We start from the raw sequence: 24,437 nt of genomic DNA on the forward strand, positions 1-24,437 counted from the left end.
AAAGGTGCTCAACATCACTAATAACCAGGGAAATACAAATCAAAAGCACAATGAAATATCACATCACATCTGTTAGAATAACTACAATCAGAAAAAGGGAAAGATAAGTTGGTGAGAATGTGGAGAAAAGGGAACCCTTGTACACTGTTGGTGGGAATGTAAATTGGTACAGCCTTGTGGAAAATAAGATGGAGGTTCCTCAAAAAATTAAAAGTAGAACTACCCTATGACCCAGCCATCCCACTTTTGGGTATATATCCAAAGGAAATAAAACCTGGATCTCGAAGAGATATCTGCACTCCCATGTTCATTACAGCATTATTCACAATGGCCAAGACACAGAAACAATCTAAATGTCAAAAGATAAATGGATAAAGAAAATGTGAGATATATACACACACATACATACATACACACACATATGCAATGGAATACTATTTGGCCTTTGTAAAGGAGGAAATCCTATCATTTGCAACACCATAAATGAACCTGGAAGACATTATGCTAATTAAGTCAGACACAGAGACACAAATACTGAATGATCTCTCTTATATGTAGAATCTGAAATACACATACAGCAGAATGTGGTTGCCAGAGATTAGGGGGGTGGAGAAAATGGGGAGATACTGGTCAAGCACAAAGTTTCAGTTATGCAAGATGAATAAACTCAGTTGATTGTACAGTATAGTGACTATAGTTAATAATGCTGTTTTGTATACTTGAAATTAAGTCAGTAGATCTTAAGTGTTCTCAACACACAGACACACACACACACACACACACACACACACACACACAACTACGTGAGGTGATGGTTATGTTAATTAGCTTGACTGAGGTGATCATTTCACAATGTATATCAAAACATCAACTTGTATACCTTAAATATACACTATTTTTACTTGTCAATTATACCTCAATAAAGCTTAAAAAAAGTGTTTCATTGATAGTATGTACTCTTGATATGATGTAATGAAAAAGGCACTTTACCTCTGCATCTCTCTCCAAGAAACTCCTAACCCAAATCTAATCATGAGAAAAATGATACATAAATCTCAACTGAGGCACCCAACCCTTACTCCTTAGAATTGTCAGGGTCATCAAAAACAAGGAAAGCCTGAAAACTGTCACAGCCAAGAAACACCTAAAGAGATAATGATAACTAATTTAATGTGGTATCCTGGATAGGATCCTGGAATGGAAAAAACACATTAGGTAAAAACTAAGGAGGGACTTCCCTGGTGGCACAGTGGTTAGGACTCCACACGCCCAATGCAGGGGGCCCAGGTTCGATCTGTTGTAAGGGAACTAGATGCCACATGCATGCCGCAACTAAGAGTTCTCATGCCACAACTAAGGAGCCTGCGTGCCACAACTAAGGTGCCTCCCTGCTGCAACTAACCCCAGCGCAACCAAATAAATTTTTTTAAAAATAAGGAAATATGAATAAAGTATGAACTATAGTTAATAATAATATATCAATATTGGTTCATTAATTGTGGCAAATGTGCACTAGTCAGATATTAATAACAGGGGAAAATAGGTGTGGGGTATATGGGAATGCTGTAGTATCTTCATAATTCTTGTATAAATCTAAAACTATTCTATTATTAAAAGTTTGTTTAAAGAAAATGTAACAACATCAGTAACTACGCATATTGACTGCCCCTCTCAACAAATACACTCCAACTCTTTTTCTGGAACAGGCACTAAATTATGAAGGAAAAATAATGCAGTGCACAAAATACAGATATGATCAAGATGCCATTTACCTTGGATTTCTACCTCTTTCTAGTCTTCAACGTATCACGGGCATTTTCAATGTGTAGGGATTTGGGGTAGGAGGATAAAATGCAGCTGACCTGATATGAAAAGGAGGAGGGAAGTGAAACAGTAGTTGATGTCCCAAACACATCTTCCCCTGATCAGGGAGTTGGGAAGATGTTATTAAAGGGTACAAACTTGCAACTAGAAGATGGTTAAGTCCTGAAGATCTAGTGCACAGCATAAAGATTATAATCAACAATACTGTATTATAAACATCAAAATTGCTAAGAAATTAGACTTAAATGTTCTCACCACAAAAAAATGATAAATTATGTGATGTGATAGAGGTGTTAACTAAAGCTACAGTGGTAATCATACTGCGATATATAAATGTATCAAATCAACACGTTGTACACCTTAAACTTACACATTATATGTCAAATATAGTGCAATTTAAAAAATAAATTGGGAGTTCCCTGGTGGCCTAGTAATTAGGATTCTGGGCTTTCACTGTTGTAGCCCAGGTTCGATCCCTGGATGGAGAACTGGGATTCTGCAAGCCGCACAGCATGGTCAAAAGTAAATAAATAAATAATTTAAAATTTTATGCATCACTGACAGAAAAAGCTGGTTTTCTGGAGAAAGATTAATAAAGTAGAAAAACCTCTAATCAAATTAACCAAGAAAAAAAGGTACAAACTACCAATATCACAAATGAAATGGAGACGTCACTATAGAGTCTAGAGACACTAAAGAGGTAAGAAAATATTATAAATAACATTATGTCATTAAATCCAGCAACTTAGAACGGAATGTATATCTTATGAGATACCAGAACTGGCCAGTAGAGACACTGGTTCAAGATGGCAGAGCAGAAGGACATGCACTCACTCCCCCTTGCAAGAGCACCAGAATCACAACTAACTGATGAACAATCATTGACAGGAAGACACTGGAACTCACCAAAAAAGATACCCCACATCCAAACACAAAGCAGAATCTGCAATGAGACAGTAGAAGGGGTGCAATCACAAAATCAAATCCCATAACCACTGGGTGGGTGACTCACAAACTGGAGAACACTTATACCACAGAAGTCCACCCACTGGAGTGAAGGTTCTGAGCCTCACGTCAGGCTTCTCAACCTGGGGGTCTGGAAACGGGAGGAGAAATACCTAGAGAATCAGACTTTGAAGGCTAGCAGGATTTGACAGCAGGACTTCGACAGGACTGGGGGAAACAGAAACTCCACTCTTGGAGGGCACACACAAAGCAGTGTGCACATTAGGACCTGGGGGAAAGAGCAGTGACTCCATAGGAGACTGAACCAGACCTACCTGCTAGTGCTGGAGGGTCTCCTGCAGAGGCGGGGGGTGGCTGTGGCTCACCATGGGGACAAGGACACTGGGGCAGAAGTTCTGGGAAGTATTTCCTGGCATCAGCCCTCCCAGAGTCCCTCACTAGCCCCACCAAAGAGCCAGGTAGGCTCCAGTGCTGGGTCGCCTCAGGCCAAACAACCAACAGAGAAGAGAGGGAACCCAGCCCCACCCATCAGCAGACAAATGGATTAAAGTTTTACTGAGTTCTGCCCACCAGAGCAACACACAGCTCTACCCACCACCAATCGATACCATCAGGAAGCTTGCACAAGGCCCTTTGATAGCCTCATCCACAACAGGGCAGACAGCAGAAGCAAGAAGAATACAATTCTGCAGCTTCTGGAACGAAAACCACATTCACAGAAAGATGTACAAAATGAAAAGGCAGGGGCCTCCCTGGTGGCGCAGTGGTTGAGAGTCCGCCTGCTGATGCAGGGAACAAAGGTTCAAGCCCCAGTCTGGGAGAATCCTGCATGCCGCGGAACGGCTGGGCCTGTGAGCCATGGCCGCTGAGCCTGCGTGTCCAGAGCCTGTGCTCTACAGCGGGAGAGGCCACAACAGTGAGAGGCCCACGTCCCACAAAAAAAAAAAAAAAAAAAGAAAAGGCAGAGAACTATGTAACACATGAAGGAACAAGATAAAACCCCAGAAAAACAACTAAATGAAGTGGAGATAGGCCACATTCCAGAAAAAGAATTCAGAATAATGATAGTGAAGATGATCCAGGACCTCGGAAAAAGAATGGAGGCAAAGATAGAGAAGATGCAAGAAATGTTTAACAAAAACCTAAAAGAATTAAGGAACAAACACCTAGAAGAATTAAAGAACAAACAAACAGAGATGAACAATACAATAACTGAAATGAAAAATACACTAGAAGGACTCAATAGCAGAATAATGGAGGCCAAAGAACAGACAAGTGACCTGGAAGACAGAATAGTGGAATTCATTGCGGTGAAACAGAATAAAGAAAAAAGAATGAAAAGAAATGAAGACAGCCTAAGAGACCTCTGGGACAATATTATATGCAACAATATTCACATTATAGGGGTCCCAGAAAGAGAAGAGAGAGAGAAAGGACCCGAGAAAATATTTAAGGAGATTATAGTCGAAAACTTCCCTAACATGGGAAAGGAAATAGCCACCCAAGTTCAGGAAGTGCAGAGAGTCCCAGGCAGGATAAACCCAAGGAGAAACACGACAAGACACATAGTAATCAAACTGACAAAAGTTAAAGACAAAGAAAAATTATTGAAAGAAGCAAGGGAAAAATGACAAATAACATACAAAGGAACTCCCATAAGGTTAACAGCTGATTTCTCAGCAGAAACTCTACAAGCTGGAACAGAGTGGCATGATATATTTAAAGTGATGAAAGGGAAGAACCTACAACCAAGATTACTCTACCCAGCAAGGATCTCATTCAGATTTGAGGAAAAAATCAAAAGCTTTACAGACAAGCAAAAGCTAAGAAAATTCAGCACCACCAAACCAGCTGTACAACAAATACTAAAGGAACTTCTCTAAGTGGGAAACACAAGACAAGAAAAGGACCTACAAAAACAAACCCAAAACACTTAAGAAAATGGTAATAGGAACATACATATGGATAATTTATCTTAAAGGTGAATGGATTAAATGCTCCAACCAAAAGACACAGGCTTGGGCTTCCCTGGTGGCGCAGTGGTTGAGAGTCTGCCTGCCAATGCACGGGACACGGGTTCGTGCCCCGGTCCAGGAAGATCGCACATGCCGCAGAGCAGCTGGGCCCGCGAGCCACGGCTTCTGGGCCTGCAGGTCCGGAGCCTGTGCTCCGCAGCAGAAGAGGCCAAAACAGTGAGAGGCCTGCATACCGCAAAAAAAAAAGACACAGGCTCGCTGAATGGATACAAAAACAAGACCCATATATATGCTGTCTATAAGAGACTCACTTCAAACCTAGGGACATATACAGACTGAAAGTAAGGGGATGCAAAAAGACATTCCATGAAAATGGAAATCAAAAGAAAACTGGAGTAGCAATACTCATATCAGATAAAGTAGACTTTAAAATAAAGAATGTTACAAGAGACAAGGAAGGACACTACATAATGATCAAGGGATCAATCCAAGAAGAAGATATAACAATTATAAATATATATGCACCCACCACAGGAGCACTTCAATACATAAGGCAAATGCTAACAGCCATAAAAGGGGAAATAGACAGTAACACAATAATAGTAGGGGACTTTAACACGCCACTTTCACCAAGGGACAGATCAACCAAAATGAAAATAAATAAGGAAACACAAGCTTTAAATGATACATTAAACAAGGTGGACTTAATTGATATTTATAGGACATTCTATCCAAAAACAGCAGATTACACTTTTTATTCAAGTGCACATGGAACATTCTCCAGGATAGACCACATCTTGGGTCACAAGTCAAGCCTCAGTAAATTTAAGAAACTGAAATCAAAAAAAAAAGAAATTGAAATCATATCAAGCATCTTTTCCAACCACAACACTATGAGATTAGAAATCAATTACAGGGAATAAACCATAAAAAAACACAAACACATGGAGGCTAAACAATACATTACTAAATAACCAAGAGGTCACTGAAGAAATAAAAGAGGAAATCAAAAAATACCTGGAGACAAATGACAGCAAAGAAAAGACGATCCAAAACCTATGGGATGCAGCAAAAGCAGTTCTAAGAGCGAAGTTCATAGCAATACAATCCTACCTCAAGAAAGAAGAAAAATCTGAAATAAACAATCTAACAGTACATCTAAAGCAACTAGAGAAAGAAGAACAACACCCAAAGTTAGAAGAAGGAAAGAAATCATAAAGATCAGAGCAGAAATAAATAAAATAGAAACCAAGAAAACAATAGCAAAGATCAATAAAATTAAAAGCTGCTTCTTTGAGAAGATAAACAAAATTGATAAACCTTTAGCCAGACTCATCAAGAAAAAGAGGGAGGGCTTCCCTGGTGGCGCAGTAGTTGGGAATCCACCTGCCGATGCAGGGGACACGGGTTCGTGCCCCGGGCTGGGAAGATCCCACATGCCGCGGAGCGGCTGGGCCTGTGAGCCATGGTCACTGGGCCTGTGCATCCAGAGCCTGTGCTCCGCAACGGGAGAGGCCACGACAGCAAGAGGCCCCACATCCCGCAAAAAAAAAAAAAGAAAAGAAAAGAAAAAGAGGGAGAGGACTCAAATCAATAAAATTAGAAATCAAAAAGGAGAAGTTACAATGGACACTGCAAAAATACAAAGCATCATAAGAGACTACTACAAGCCACTCTATGCCAATAAAATGGACAACCTGGAAGAAATGGACAAATTCTTAGAAAGACATAGTCTTCCAAGACTGAACCAGGAAGAAATAGAAAATATGAGCAGACCAATCACAAGTAGTGAAATTGAAACTGGGATTAAAAATCTTCCAACTAACAAAAGTCCAGGACCAGATGGCTTCACAGGTGAATCTATCAAACATTTACAGGAGAGCTAACACTCATCCTTCTCAAACTCTTCCAAAAACTTGCAGAGGAAGGAACACTCCCAAACTCATTCTATGAGGCCACCATCACCCTGATACCAAAACCAGACAAAGATACTACAAAAAAAGAAAATTACAGACCAATATCACTGATGAATATAGATGCAAAAATCCTCAACAAAATACTAGCCAACCGAATCCAACAACACATTAAAAGTATCCTACACCATGATCAAGTGGGATTTATCTCAGGGATGCAAGGATTCTTCAATACATGGAAATCAATCAATGTGATACACCATATTAACAAATTGAAGAATAAAAACCATGAGATCATCTCAATAAATGCAAAAAAACTTTTGACAAAATTCAACACCCAATTATGATAAAAACTCTCCAGAAAGTGGGCATAGAGGGAACCTACCTCAACATAATAAAGGCCATATACGACAAACCCACAGCAAACATCATTCTCAATGATGAAAAAATGGAAGCATTTCCTCTAAGATCAGGAACAAGACAACGATGTCCACTCTCGCTACTATTATTCAACATAGTTTTGGAAGTCCTAGCCATGGCAATCAGAGAAGAAAAGGAAATAAGAGGAATACAAATTGGAAAAGAAGTAAAACTGTCACTGTTTGCAGATGACAGGATACTATACATAGAGAATCCTTAAGATGCCACCAGAAAGCTACTAGAAGTAATCAATGAATTTGGTAAAGTTCCAGGATACAAAATTAATGCACAGAAATCTGCTGCATGCCTATACACTAACACTGAAAGATCAGAAAGAAAATTAAGGAAACAATCCCATTCACCACTGCAACAAAAAGAATAAAATATCTAGTAATAAACCTTCCTAAGGAGGTAAAAGACCTGTACTCAGAAAACTATAAGACACTGATTAAAGAAATCAAAGATGACACAAACAGATGGAGAGATATACCTTGTTCTTGGATTGGAAGAATCAATATTGTGAAGATGACCATACTACACAAAGCAATCTACAGATTCAATGTAATCCCTATCAAATTAGCAGTTGCAGTGTTTTACAGAATTTGAACAAAAAATCTTAAAATCTGTATGGAGACACAAAAGACCCCTAATAGCCAAAGCAGTCTTGAAGGGAAAAAAAGGATCTGGAGGAATCAGACTCCCTGACTTCAGACTATATTACAAAGCTACAGTGATCAAGACAATATGGTACTGGCACAAAAACAGAAATATAGAATAATCGAACAGGATAGAAAGCCCAGAGATAAACCCATGCACCTATGGTCAACTAATCTATGACAATGGAGGCAAGGATATATAATGGAGAAAAGACAGTCTCTTCAGTAAGTGGTGTCCTGAAAACTGGACAGCTGCATGTAAAAGAATGAAATTAGAACACTCCCTAACTCCATACACAAAAATAAACACAAAATGGATTAACTACCTAAATGTAAGACCAGACACTATAAAACTCTTAAAGGAAAACATAGGAAGAACACTCTTTGACATAAATCACAGCAAGATCTTTTTTTTTTTTCTTTTGCAGTATGTGGGTCTCTCACTGTTGTGGCCTCTCCCATTGCAGAGCACAGGCTCCGGACGTGCAGGCTCAACAGCCATGGCTCACCGGCCTAGCTGCTCCGCGGCATGTGGGATCTTCCTGGACGGGGGCACAAACCCGTGTCCCCTGCATCGGCAGGCGGACTCTCAACCACTGTGCCACCAGGGAAGCCCGCAATATCTTTTTTGATCCACCTCCTAGAGTAATGGAAATAAAAACAAAAATAAACAAATGGGACCTAATGAAACTTAAAAGCTTTTGCACAGCAAAGGAAACTATAAACAAGACAAAAAAAACCCTCAGAATGGGAGAAAATATTTGCAAACGAGTCAACGGACAAAGGATTAATCTCCAAATATATAAACAGCTCATACAGCTCAATATTAAAAAAAGCAACAACCCAATTAAAAACTGGGCAGAAGACCTAAACAGACATTTCTCCAAAGAAGACATACAGATGGCCAAGAGGCACATGAAAAGCTGCTCAATATCACTAATCATTAGAGAAATGCAAATCAAAACTACAATGAGGTATCACCTCACACCAGTCAGAATGGCCATCATCAAGAAATCTACAAACAACAAATCCTGGAGAGGGTGTGGAGAAAAAGGAACCCTCTTGCACTGTTGGTGGGAACGTAAATTGATACAGCCACTATGGAGAACAGTATGGAGGTTCCTTAAAAAACTAAAAATAGAATTAGCATATGACCCAGCAATCCCACTACTGGGCATATACCCAGAGAAATCCATAATTCAAAAAGACACATGCACCCCAATGTTCACTGCAGCACTATTTACAAAAGCCAGGTCATGGAAGCAACCTAAATGCCCATCGACAGATGAATGGATAAGGAAGATGTGGTACATATTTACAATGCAATATTAGTCATTAAAGGAATGAAATCGGGTCATTCGTAGAGATGTGGATGGGTCTAGAGACTATCATACAAAGTGAAGCAAGTCAGAAAGAAAAACAAATATTGTATATTAACGCATATACGTGGCATCTAGAAAAATCGCACAGATGAACCGGTTTGCAGGGCACAAATAGAGACACAAATGTACAGAACAAAGGTATGGACACCAAGGGGGGAAATTGGCGGGGGGTGGTGGTGGTGTGATGAATTGGGAGATTGGGATTGACATATATATACTAATATGTATAAAATAGATAACTAATAAGAACCTGCTATATAAAAAATAAATCAAATTTTTTTAAAAAATTAAAGTTTCCAAAAAAAAAACTGGCCAGTAGAATTAAATTTCAGTGGTTTCTTCTTTCCAGCTTCAATAGGTACATTTGGTTGTAAGCTATAATTATTTGTACACAAGCAAAGTGTGTTTTACTATACTATGTCCGTTTTTTATAAAGTCCCTGTTCAGGATTATTTTAGTATTTTCCTGAATAAACATTTTAGATACTGCTAGTTGCAAAACTAACTATAAAATTTGTGGCTAAGGTAGGGTAATGGTGCCTTCTTTTCTTCTTTTCCCATATCCTATTTTTAAAACCAAATATTTTACAAGAGTGGGAAAAGGAAAGATTTATAAAATTAATAATGTGTTGTCTTTCTTGTTGGGTGTTAATGCTACTTGGCTCAACTCAGCCTTTATATGCTTCATGAAAGAATCTAAATACCATTAAAAGAACTCAGAACATTTCAGTAAAATACATGGTTTTTAAGTGATTGGTTATAAACATACAGATAAACTTTTTAATCTGGCATCTTATATATCTCAAAGCTACATGTAGTAATAGGATTTTACTGTAGATAGACATATTTCTATGAAATAGAAATATTATGAAATACATATTTCATAATCAGTTTCTGTAAAATTCAAGTGAATGAACACTCATTCTAGATGTGCTCGGAAACCCTCTCTCCCCTTGTTATTTATAACAATAAGCATTTTTGCAAATGCTGAATATACGACAGCCTATTTGGCTTTCTTTTTTACCCCAGAAAATTGTGATCATTTTCTGTGTCATATGAATAAGAGATTGTTATTTATTATCTACATTAGCTACTTTGTTGGACTGTTTTTGTGTGCAATGGTGTGGTCACTGGTTGAAGATGGTGTGAATAAGAGCGGTAAGAATAGATCATCAGTTACAGGAAGGGGGTTGTCTGAACACAATCCCACTTAAGATATGGTAGCCATTATTATCATTTCTATATTCTGTGCAGCCTCTTGAGAGTGAAAAAAATCACAGTTGGTTGCTACCATTTTGATAAAACTTAAGTTACCACTTTAACTAAGACTTATGTTTCTCTTCCCCCACTCCAACATGGTCTGAATCATTTGCTCTCAAATTTCAGTCTTAAAGCTCCTTTCTTCCTCCTTCTCCCCTCCCTCCCCCTTTTCTCTCCCATCTCTTCCAATTCTTTGTCTTCCTCAAGTTAAAAGGGCAGTACTCTACTAATTTTTATCCACAAAGGAAAAGGAGTATTCTAGAGAAAGTACAGTCTTTAGAATCAGACTGATATGAATGTGAATTTTGCTTTTATCAAATTAGTTACTTTGTCTTTAAGATCTCAGTCAGTGGTTCACGGACTTCATCTGAAGTCAGCTGATAGATAACTTGAAATCAGCCATGGTGGGAGCATTTACCCCACAGAAATCAGCAAATGCTTCAAATCAGGGCTTTTTTTTTTTTTTTTTTTTAACCAAGGAGCCAGTCGTTGAACATTCACCAACACAACACTGAACACTGGCTTAGTTTCCACACTTCTCAAACAGGCCGATAACGTGAACCCTGAAAATGTGTTGTAAGAATTTCAAATAATATAAATAAAACACCTAGCAAAATGCCAGACACATATAAGGCACTTAGTATGTGGTAGATGGCAACATTGTTATGGTATTACAGAGTCTGGCTATCTGAAAGTAGAGCATTAAAAAAACCATATAAGCCATGAAATCAATATGAAAAAGTATAATAAAACACTTGAACTTTATTTTAGTAGGGCTGTTGGATCTTTCAGAATTTATAAATGGAAAAAACTAGCACAGTATTCCATACAATACCCCTCAATTAATGAGAACAAAATTTTTTTTTTCATCTACTCCAATTTTCCAGGTTCACTTTTAATTATGACCTCTGTTCAAGTTGTCAGCCACCACTACATATCATATAAATGCAGACTTTTTGAGTAGTGACTTGGAAGGATTCAGAAAGCCACAAGACTATGAGGAAGTACCTAAGTGGGAAGTCATAAATACAGGTAATTTAGTAACTGTAATTAAGCGTATAAAAAAACTCTTAGGGGGCTTCCCTCGTGGCGCAGTGGTTGAGAGTCTGCCTGCCGATGCAAGGGACACGGGTTCGTGCCCCGGTCCAGGAAGATCCCACATGCCACGGAGCGGCTGGGCCCGTGAGCCATGGCCGCTGAGCCTGCGCGTCCAGAGCCTGTGCTCCGCAACGGGAGAAGCCACAACAGTGAGAGGCCCGCGTACCGGGAAAAAAAAAAAAAAGCAACTGGAGAGAAAAAGATAAGCATTACATACATGTAGCCAAGTTGAAAATAAATGATTGCTTTATTTAAAAAAACAAACAAACCAAAAAAAAAACCTCTTAGTTTCATCATTAGGATCACCTGTTTACCATTTCTTCTGACACTGAACCAAGATTTTGGCTTCCACTAGAAAAAGTGGAATTTTTTTTTTTTTTAAATAAATGTGACATTCTCCTAAACAAGGAGGCAGAAGAGAAGGGATTATTGTGACCAATAATCTTGGACTGTAATCCCTACTTCTGGGTCTTGTGTTTGAGGCTTTCACAGTTCATTTTACTGAAGGCTTCAGAAATTTGAGCAAAATCTCTTGCCTATAGCTTCTGCATAATAAACTGACTTACCATACTTCATTTAAAAAGATCACTTGAAGGCCTCCAAGTGTCTCAGAGTAAAAAGTGTTTATAAATCTGTCTAGAAAGATATTGTTTTTCTTCCTTCATTAAATAATGATTTGAGTGGTTTTTTACTTCAGCTCTTATAAATAAATACCAGTTCTTCATGTCAGATTATCGCTATGTTGCAAACATAAATGAAATAAATCATTTAAATAATTTTTTATTTTCACATTCTTTGTTTCAAGTGGTTACTACTCACATTTCCTACTCAGTCCTATATGTCCTCTGATGCTGATTTATTACTTGTATTGAAGTTAATTTTTTTATGGTAATCTAATGTCTAAATGTTTGCACTGGTGTTCAGAAGCTCTCAAATTCCTTTCTTATCACTGACACAAGTCTTATGATAGCTAATACTCCTAAAGCCAAAAATCAACTCAATAAGCAACACTCAACACAAAATTTGAAAACTGTAATCACAAGACAGATAGATAAAACTCTTCAATATGAGATTCAGGTTTTAGCTATGAATAGTTTGAAACTTTATGGAATTAACATCGAGATTAGAAATGTTTTTCTAGTCTAGAACATTTATAATGGTAGTATGGGGCATTATCTATTATGAACTACAAAAAGTATTTACAGAACACTTTAGAATTAATCAAGTCCTGTAGTCATTTACATTAGCTATTTTTACTGTAGGCCTGTTCCCTGCCTACTTTCTGGAACAATCTGACACCATCAATGACCCTTCACACCCAGCATTATTTGGTTTCTTTAGTTTTTCTAATACACTATCCTTCCCCATTCCAAAGGGCCTTTCCAATGTTGTTCCTTCAGACTGGAATGTTCTCCCAGTGCTCCCTCCACTTTAAATCCCAATTCAAATATCACTTCCTCAGAGAAATCTTCCCTTATCTCCCACTGAAAGTCACAGTCCTTTTCTTGACACAACTTACCAGTTTATATTTATACATTCATTGTCTGTGACACTAAACTTTAGGCTCCATGAGAGCAGGGACCTTGTCTATTCCTGTTCACCATTATAACCTCAGGATGTAGCATGGTCTCTAGCACATGGCAGGTGAATGAATGAATGATATATACAAATTAAGTTTCAAGATATATTAATCCACAGTAGGTGTAATTCAAGATCACGGTATAGTTACTGAATCCCAAACAATACTGATCTGGATACAGCATTATCAAAACTTAAGAAAAAGATCATACTGAAGCCTACTGATACCACTAAATATATCAGCTTCCAAAGACATCACTCAGGCATTTTTTTTTTTCCAGTAGCAGGGAGACTTTGAGTAATACTCAGGCAGTATCACACGCTGTATTCATGACACTGTTCTCTCACCTACTTATGTTACCCACTGTTCCTTAAAAAAAAAAGAAGAAGGAAATATTCAGAGGAAGGAGATTCTAGAGATAGCAAATTTTAGATCTGTTTTCCATATAATGGTCTACACTGATAGGATGCTCCAAACAGAACTTTAAAATTACAGTGGTTTAATTTTACATGGTTTAATTTTATATGTGGTTTAATGTTATATGATTAACCAACTCTGATGAGTCAACACTGACTATCTAAAGTATATATTAAGAAAGATCCTGAACTCTACTCAATATTCTGCAATAACCTTCAAGGGAAAAGCATCTGAAAAAGAGTAGATATATGTATATGTATAATTGAATCACTCTGCTGTACACCTGAAACTAACACAACATTATAAATCAACTATATTCCAATATAAAATTTAAATTTTTTTAATTTAAAAATAAAATTAAAAAAGGAAAGATCCTGAGGCTGAGTCTAAGCTCAGAGAAAAGAGAATTGTGAAGGATTATTAATGAAATATCAGCCAGGAGTGCAAAAGCCCAGGAGAGTAGTGGCATATATGTAATGAATTTGCTCATCCTAGTTAAATGGCATGGATTTATTTTATTTATGAGAGAATTTAAAATGTTTATGTATTTTGTGAATCACATTAACATTTTGTTTATCTGAATATATAACTGGACCTAATGCCAGTAGGGGAAAAGAGCATAGGTAAAAGGACAGTGTATTGAGAGGCTGTAACTACCTAAATTACTGATTGCCTAGAAAAAGCAGAGAGGCCTCAACTACATAACTAGTTCTGACAGGTTTCTTGGACTTGGAAACCTTGGCATGGAATATTTCCACTCTGAAAATAACACCCCACTTTCAGTACCATATGAAAATGGAAAGTTTTGACATAGTAAGTTTTTAAAACATGTGAACCAAATGGAAAAAAATTATAAAATATAAAGCACTATCACCATTACTATTGTTGTTTGAAATTATATCACATACCTTCTCACCATCTTTAAAATGGAAGAAAAGTACTAACTGATCATAAATTATTTTCTAATAAGGATCAAAGTGTAGTAATGGTCTAACAAAATAAATTGCATTAAGTAAATAAGTTAGTTATTAAATAACTGTAAAACTCTATAGCCATTATTATTTATGTATAATCTATTTCAAAAGAATGTGTTTAAAATAAATATAAATAAATACAAAATAAAATATAAAAATAAAGTAAAATATAAAATATGTTTGGTGAAAAGTGGGCACACACATGCATTCAAACACATATGTGCTCATGCATGCATAGAATATTTCTGAGTGGATACAATGGCATTAATGGTTAGCTCTGGGAGAGAGGCCTGAGAAATTGGGAGAGTCTAGGGTAGGAAGTGGACTTCCCTTTCATCATACTTCCTTGTAGTTATAATGTTTTCCATACTCATATGACTTCCCCCCCTAAAAAGTTAATAAAAATTTTCTAAGTTAAATGAATGGAATTAAGTGGGAATAACTAATCATTCCCATAACTTAACTAAAAGGGAAAAAAAATGTTAGAATCATGGAAGTAAAAGGGACCTAAGATTACTCTCTGCAATTTATTAATAAGAAAACTGAAACAGCAATTAAGAAAATGTTGTTTTCCTAAAGTCAACAGTCAACTCAAATGAATGGAATTAAGTGGGAATAATTAATCATTCCCATAACTTAACTAAAATGGAAAAAAATGTTAGAATCATGGAAGTAAAAGGGACCTGAGATTACTCTCTGCATTTTATTAATGAGAAAACTGAAACAACAATTAAGAAAATGTTGTTCTCCTAAAGTCAGCAGTCAAGTCAGTGACATCAGCTCTAAAATCTAGAACCTCCCTATTCTCAGTAATGTGCCAAGTACTATATCATTCTATCTCATCTTAGTTATAAAAGTATCAAAAGCTCCACAGAACAGCAGAAACCTTTCTAAAAGTGTCTCTTGACTGACTCTAGGTAAGCAATATACAGCAATCAGGATTTGACAATAATTTTTACTGATTTGAAAACAGGCAACTCAAGCTGAAATCTGGCAAGGATGATTATTTTTTAAAGTGAGCTCAGGAAGGAGCTGAATTTAGCTCATCAAGGAACTAGCTGCTGCCTGCAATTGTCCTTGGAAAGTAAATGCCAAAGTCAAAGGGTTCATGCATGAACTCTTTAGACTGTTTAAATCCAGAAGCAGAGGCAGGAAACTAATTAGCCTCTCATTTATTATCTGTTCAGGCCTTCTTGTCTGACCTAATTATAACTCATCTCCAACACAACCTAATCATTTAGGGAATTTGGCCTAGAAACAGTTTAACTTCATCTAACCTATGGAATACATAACTTAGGTGCCACCTTGATAAGAGAAGCCCCCATTAACTCTTCTTCCCCCAATGATATACTTACTTGAAAGATATTTTATGGCATCATTCAGATTATATGTGTTAGAGAAGACACATTTTGTCTCAGCAAAAATTGATAAATGCTTTTAGAATTTTCCAAATTAATACAGTAGAAACTATTATCAGGTAAACATTAATCTTGGATGGCAAATTAAAAAGGAAATATGACAAATATTAGAAGAGAGAATCCTGATACCAATTCCCAAATAGTAAAGACATAGAAAGATACAGACAGATAAGAGATACAGATATTCTAAAAAGACTACCAGGAGGATACAGGATAGGGTAAAGACAATATCACAAAATGTTTACTATAAGAAGTAGACAGTGAGTGTGACAGAGTTCAGAATCATTGATCTAGGGATGACAATATTTCATTTAAAAGGGAAAACTGTCAAGCTTCTTTATAAACTGAATATTGTTAAATGATAGTTTATAGGATTAATTTATGGGTATTTTTATCCATCTCATTATGCTAGAGGATGGGTTTATAGTCAGATTACCACCATTTCCACAAGTTACGCAGGCCATAGTCAGAAGTAGTCCTTCCTCTCACCTGAACCCTTGACACACTATTACCTGGGCCAATTTGTAGGTATACTTGATTCTGTGAAATTGGATGAGGGGAAAAAAAAAAAAAAGATTAAAAGGACTTGCAAATTCATTAAAAAGACATCTCTTTCATGTATCAATTTTTCTTTGACAACTTCTCCAAACAGGGCACAGTCAATAATAGTTTCAAATTTAGTCAGGCCTTGACCAGGTTCAAATTTGGAAAAGGGCTGTCATAAATGAACGTTAAGGAAGAGAAGAATGGAAAGAGGGGAAAAGGAAAAAAGAACCTTGCTCAGGTTGGTAAGGCTACACATGAAACAGAAGATGAAAAAGGCTCTCCAGGAATGGATAAAATTTATATGCCGATAAACTTCTCAATGATTAAAACAATCTTAGGCATAATAAATCTTTTTTAAAACCCTTGAATGATCCAACCAAGTAAGAGGGTAAATTTATGGACAGGGTTACTCCCGTAAAAGACTGTGAAAAAACAAAGCAATTAATATTTGGGGGGGGGCGGGGGGTGGGGGGGTGTTCCCGCTCCTAGCACTTCAGTCTCACATCTCCCCCCAGGCCAAAACTTCGTAAAATATCTCCAAATAAGCCATCTGATTAAAATAGCTTAAACTTTGATTAAAATAGCTTATATTAAGTACTGGGTAAAGAACTTTTGCCACAGAAACCGTTCACAATCTACTCTTTCTATGAGGATCTGATCGACCAATTATAAAAGTATCAAAAGCTCCACAGAACAGTAGAACCGGTTCACTCCAATTCCATGGGTACAATATCATTTGAAAGGACAAAGTACAATCTACCCCATTTTCAAATAGTCCTTGCTTCCCTCAGAACCACTAACTGCTCAGACTTTAAGACTGAATTTCCCAGACCAATATTTTACGCAAGTTACTCAAGTTTCAATTATTATTTTCATTCTTCTGTAGAGAAAGCTGCTCACATAATATTAGAGTTTGCAGGTTTTATTAATGTTTCCTTAGCCTCTACCCTGTGGACAGAAACCAGTTACTGGTTAAACTGCCTGAGCTCTATGGTATTGATGCTTCTCAAAACAAAACCAGGACCAATGTGAGGGTAAGAATGAGGAGGAACAATATGCTGATAGATCAGATTACTTTAAAAGCTTATGTTTTGTTCCTTATCTTTTCAACTCATATCTTCAGGATTAGAAATTGCTTTTGGATGGCCTAGAGATGTAGTATGTGGATAAAAATGCTCCATACTCTCAGGAACAATTGGTGTATAGTTGTGTATGAATTTACTGACTGCTGATTAAGTAAATATTAATTATTAACTTATTAAAGACAAGCAAATTTATGTTGAACAAGAGCATATGCCAAGAAACTTAGCCAAAATGAATTTACTGCTCCCATTCAAACTTGCTGAGATAAAATGTCATTAAAAACCAATGAGAAATGATGAAGGAAGAAATGGAATGATGAACAATTCAAAGCAACAAAACTTAAAAAAGAACTGATCATTTTAAACAGAAAAACACCCAGGCTGCTATGTATGTGTATATGGGCATGCATGCATAAGTGTGTGTGTGTATATGTGTGTATGTGCTTAATTGTAAACAGATGCTGATGCATGAATGATTAACATTTGAAACCTGAAAACCTGAAAAAAGGCTAAAGATAGAGCAGAATTCCTGAATAAATAAGATCTGTGAAAAAAGCATGAAATACAAGTAAACAGCATGTCTTTCAGAAGACAAAGCAAACTGAATCAGCTTAAAAAGTGAACACAGAAGGGTCAACCATAAAAAAAGAACCACCAAAGAACTCCTCTTGAAAAGTATGCTGTAAAACAGGAGAGAAAATTTTAAATAGTTGCACATGTGAATGAATATTAAAAATATTTTAATCCTCCTAAGAAGCATGTTTCTAATTAGATATTCCCTTTTCTGATTATATATTTTATTGCAATGGAGGAATTAACTATGACTTAACTCTTCCCACAATAGCAGCTGTTAGATTTAACTTAGCAGCTTCCTCTTTTATGCTCCTACCAAAACATATGTATACTATGTCTTAACATACTTCTTCTGGGGAAAGACCACAGAATTTCTGTATCTCAATTTAGCTAGTTCCTAATACAATTTACTGTATCTTTTTCTATGTTAAAATAGAGAGGAAATCCTTTAATCTACTCCATAAATGTTTAATTCTCTGGTCAACACTCTATTCCCTATAAAATGCAAGTCGAAAATCCACTTTCAAATGTCTTGGAATCCTTCTTAGCAACCAAGTAATAGAAAGTATTGCCTATTTTCAACCTATATATTCAGAAATGAGGAAAAGTTTAAACCAAACAAGACAAATCTAAAATAAGTCAGGGTGAGGAGGATGGGGAAGGACAAAGTCACACACTAAGTATTTTAAGAGTGAAAATAAATGTATTCATAATCACTTAGCCAAACTGCTAATCTATTTTAAAACTTCCATTCTTCCATGACATGTATTTCTTTGAAATATAAAAGTGGAATGTTAAGAAGGCAGCACTCTGGCAAGCATAAACACCCTAGTAATTTTTACAAGTTGCTTTTTGGAAAGGCCCACCACCCACCTAACTCCATCCCCATTTTAAAACTGTGCTGTCCCATAATTAAATAATATGACCTTCATTTTAAAGGTAAAACTTCAAACTGTTCTCTACATTTGGAACTCAACATATGGTTGCAAACCCTAAAAGGCAAATTCAATCATAAATAGAATGTTAAGAAAAAGAAATGGTAAGAAAAATAATTCTCCACAAATTTGAGAATTGTGGAGAGGAATCTTTAATTAATAATTTTGTCATAAGCAAGATCAATAAGACTTCTGCATATCTCTTGCCTTATACCTCCTCTATGGGTAAAAGATAAAGACCATCTCTTGGATCTACTCAAAAGTTAGCATCCTCATTAAACACCCAAAAAAGCAGGCAATTAGTGTCAACTGCAGTGATTAAAAAGAACACCTTTCAGGCTTCCCCGGTGGCACAGTGGTTGGGAGTCCGCCTGCCGATGCAGGGGACACAGGTTCGTGCCCTGGTCCGGGAAGATCCCACATGCCGCGGAGCGGCTGGGCCCGTGAGCCATGGCCGCTGAGCCTGCGCGTCCGCAGTCTGTGCTCCGCAACGCGAGAGGCCACAGCGGTGAGAGGTCCGCGTACCGCAAAAAAAAAAAAAAAAAAAAAAAAAAAAAAACCTTTCAAAAATGAACTCATCCAAGAATGAACCTACTGAAAAGCCTTATCTGAAAGACATATAAAAATAAATGAACACTTCACCAAAATAAAATCTTCTAATAAGAACGGTCACCAAAGATCCCTTTGGGTTTTTCTAAATTGTGAATACAACTTGTCAATCAGAGAGGGAAAAAAAGTAACCATTACAGTTAAGTAAGACTTGGAGATATTCAAATATAAATAGACATTAGGCTGTTTTCTTTGAGTACACACTGCCTTAAAAAAATAAAAAGGTAATCATAAAAATGTCAAAAAATTGACAAATGTTACATTTTAAAGGGCAGGTGGACAACTGGTATATGCAGTTGCATATACCAATGCTAAAAATAATTTTTAAAGATTATAGCTTCTATTGCTCTATTACTGCCCTGATAAAAGATGAAAACTAAGGATAATTTCATTGATCTTTCCTCATTGTCTTGAAAATCTTAAATTTAAATGAAAATTAGTTTGGTAGTTAAAAGAATAAATTTATAGAGCCACAATTAACTTCAACATTACCGTACATGCTCAAAAAAATATTAAGACTTTGGTTTCCATATATGAGCTGTATAACATTTGACATAAACATGACTATAAAAGAGTTCATTCTGGGGGCTTCGCTGGTGGCACAGTGGTTGAGAGTCTGCCTGCCGATGCAGGGGACACGGGTTCGTGCCCCGGTCCGGGAGGATCCCACATGCCGCGGAGTGGCTGGTCCCATGAGCCATGGCCGCTGAGCCTGCGCGTCCGGAGCCTGTGCTCCGCAACGGGAGAGGCCGCAACAGTGAGAGGCCCGCGTACCGCAAAAAAAAAAAAAAAAAAAAAAAAAAGAGTTCATTCTGTGTGACCCACTACCCACTGCTCACGTGATGGCACAGACAGCCCCACTGACTGTTGTGAGGTTGAATATAAGCTTGTAGGCAAAAATCTCAGAAATGCAGAGCCCAGTGTGCATTTCCACTAGCTTCCAAAGCTAGCAGTGCTATTGCTAAGACCTTCGGGCCACATTAAAGGCAGAACATACCACAATCCCAAATTTTAAAATGAGACAGTAAAGTGGGAGTAGAAAATATCATACTCAGAACAGAAGTGCTCTCTCACAGATTACCAGTGAAAACTTCTGATTACAAATCGGTCCTTTATAAAGTACTTTAAAGGAATTACCTCTGGAAATTAAGCTAAAGGTGTGAAAAGAAAAGAAGGTTTCTAGTAATAAGATTTCTGATGAATTTTCTCCTTGGAGGATACATCTACATCTACATATAATAAATATGTAGTATTTTGCCAGTAATAAGACAGTCAACTTTCTGGTCTGCCATTTTCACTTTTTAGTTTGTCACAGGATCTGAAATAAGACTAAATCTTAGCTATTTGTGTGCTATCTCTGATTTCAACTTCAATCAATGTGTTAAAACTGTAGAGAGTATTTGAGTTTAAAAGTGCACAGGATTTTATGAATACTAGAACATACGCAGGTGGGTGCTTGAGGAATTTTCTGCCCATTCTGCCAGAAGCAGGATGCCATCTGCTTGTGCCATGAATCAAGCTAACCCTCAGCAGTTTCCAAAGTTGACAGGAAAATCTGGTTGTTTAGTTAACATTGAAAACACACTCTAAATCCAAGATGAACTGATATTTTTAAAAATGCTCTTAGATGTAGTTAAAAACTTGTTTCCCCCTTTAAAAGCAGCTGTCTGTTTTTATATCTTTTTTTCTCATACAACTAATTTAAAAAGAACTGAATTATGCAAACTGCTGATTTCAAAATAGTACTCTCAAGTAACTGAAAATCTATTATTTTGATTATCTGAAAAACAAGTTCATCTTTTATACTGGAAATTATTTCTCTCTTGTATGGTACAGATATCAACAATAAGACAAGAAAAAGGCAAAGTAAAATCATTTACGTGACTATGATTCACAACAGTTAAGTGGAAACTATAAATCTTCATTCTCTCATTCTGTTGTTTATCTGCCTCTCTAATTTAAACTTCAAATCTTCTGGGCTAAAGTCCACTGTCATTCTGTCATTGTGTTTAAATAGCATAAAATACTAATAACTAGTAGCATATGCACATTCTTAGTGTGCATACTACTAAAAGTCTTAAAAAACCCACTAAAGATGGAAAATATCTTGCCAGATGTTGGTGGAAGTAAAAACAAATCTTGTTGGATGTATCAATTAGGGAAGTTTTTTGTTTGATTGTTTTGATTAACAACTGGAAATGCATTCCTCAGAACAGAAGCTAGAAAGAACTGTAATAAAACTGTAAAAAATCCATATAAATGACTAAAATTTTAAACTAAAAAGTGACCAGCATTCACTGATTTTTTTCTTCTTTTTGCTTCCTTTTTGAATAAACATACTAATAATGAGATATCTACCTCTGTCTTTTAAAACTATATAGAACTTTTAGCCATGTCTTATTCATATAAGGCACCTACTGATTTTAGTTCCATAAGTATGTCTGTCATTTCATTAAAAACTTTCCCCTTAAAATTGTTGATAACATGCTTTGATTTTTTTTAAGTGCATTTAATTGAAAAATCCCTTAAGTGACCACATTGGTATTGTCACACAGCAATTATTTTCACAGTTTGCAACACTGAGATTGATCACAGCACACAACCCATTTAAAAAAAAATCCTCCTATCTTCTCTGTTTCTAGCACCATTAGGAAACAAAGTCTTGTTTTACTTTCAGGAAGCTGAAAACAGATGAATTTGGCTTTGGTGAGATCAGGCAACACTTATGCGAAACTGGCTTTTTGGCATCTGCAGTGGGGATAAAGTGAATTTGGAGAACTGTGTATGAGTATGCATGTGTGTGCATGTGCATAAAGAAGGGGAAAGATCGTGAATGCAATTCTACCATCTCACTCATTTACAACTAAAGCCTTTAAAGAGCAAAAGGCAAATATTAGGTTAATGTTAGGCGGGAGGTCTAGTTTAAAGGTTCCTTTCAGTTCTAAAAATCAAATATTCATTGAATATCAATTACTAGGAACATAAAAATGAATAAAACATAGTTTTAGCCCTAAGGATGATTTGACGAAAAACTCAATCACTATGTTCATTGTAACTACATACTTCTGGACCTAAGGCTGATTTGATTAAAAACTGAAGCACCATGTGCACTGTTTCTAAATAATTTTATACACAAACACGTGCACATGCACGCACACACACATATATGAAATGTTTGAAGAACAAAAGCATGTCTTCTGAAAAAACTTAAAACTTTGGTCTCATGAAATGAGAAAAATAAGTAAAAATGACAATATATCACTCCACTAAAATAAGTAATTTATCAAGCACAGGACTGCCCAAGATCAAGCTTTTAACACCATGCTCAATAACCAGCCATACATATTTTTGCCTCCTTTAAAGAAGACAAAAATCCTGCATTCCTAGAGGAAAACGACATCAACAAATTTAATGATAGCTTATTTTCAGGAAAGCACTTAGAACAAGGAAGGAGAAATATGGTTTAAACACCACACACATACACATATATACAGACCACAATGCTATTTATCATTGTAATTCTTGCTTAGATGCTTAAAAATTAAATGTTTCCCATGAAGATTTGGAGTCTGTTCCATTTGGAAAGAACCAACTTTTTAAATAATTAGAATTTAGAATTAGAAATGACACTAATCTATCTGATTGCTGGCACAATAATAATTGCCAAAACAGAAGATGTTATAATTGGCGTCCTGAACTCAGAAATGCACTCTATTTTTGCCTACCCCACCCAGTACTGCCAAATAGTAAATTATTGGCAAATCTAAGAGCTAATTCCTGTATCTATCAGTTGCCTTATCTTCCTTTTATGTAATGTTTTTAAAACTTTTTTTGTGAAGTAATTTCAGATTCACAGAAAAGTTGAAAGAATTGTACAAAGAATTCTCATATACTCTTCACCCAGATTCTCCAAATGTTCTTATTTTACTACATATGCTTTATCATTTTCTCTTTTTTTAACAAAATAGCATGAAAAAGAACAAAATACTTAGGAATAAATTTATCAAAAGAAGTGATAGCCCTGTATATTGAAAACTATAAAACACCAGTATAAGAAATTAAAGATGACCTAAGTAAATGGAAAGATATCCCATGTTCATGGACTGGATATCATTACAATGGCAATAGTCCCCCACCCAAGTTAATCTACAGATTAAACAAAATCCCAATAAACATTCCAGCTGATTATATTTTGGCAGAAATTCATAAGCTTATTCTAAAACTCATGGAATTGCAAGGAACCCCCAAATAGCTAAGACAATTTAGCTGTCAGAAATTAGAACTTAACATCTAGAAAAAGAACAAATTAGAATACACACACTTCTCAATTTCAAAACTAACTACAGAGCTAGTAATCAAGACTGTGTGGTACAGACACAGGATAGACAAATAGATCAAGGAAATGGAAAAAACCCATATATTTAAGAACAATTGATTTTGACATGGGTGCCAAGACAACTTAATGTGGAAAGAATAGTCTTTTCAAAAGTGGTGCTGGGGGCTTCCCTGGTGGGGCAGTGGTTGAGAGTCCGCCTGCCGATGCAAGGGACACGGGTTCGTGCCCTGGTCCAGGAAGATCCCACATGCCGCGGAGCGGCTGGGCCCGTGAGCCATGGCCGCTGAGCCTGCGCGTCCGGAGGAGCCTGTGCTCTGCAACGGGAGAGGCCACAACAGTGAGAGGCCTGCATACCGCAAAAAAAAAAAAAAAAAAAAAAAAAAAAAAGTGGTGCTGGAATGACAGGCTACCCACATGTAAAAATAAGAAATTGGACCTCATACCTCATATCATACACAAAAATTGACTCAACAT

At 36.6% G+C, this 24,437-nt stretch overlaps 1 protein-coding gene across 1 annotated transcript in view; it reads right to left on the minus strand.

The window, feature by feature from the left end:
- The window catches only part of RASAL2 (RAS protein activator like 2), a gene marked incomplete at both ends in the record, with an annotated part of 376,959 nt that overhangs the window by 284,397 nt on the left and 68,125 nt on the right, over nucleotides 1-24,437 (minus strand). The gene's annotated exons all lie outside the window — the stretch shown is intronic.

The sequence above is a fragment of the Leucopleurus acutus genome (genome assembly GCF_964270905.1).
Source record: "Leucopleurus acutus genome assembly, chromosome: 2".
NCBI classification, from domain to species: Eukaryota; Metazoa; Chordata; class Mammalia; order Artiodactyla; family Delphinidae; genus Leucopleurus; species Leucopleurus acutus.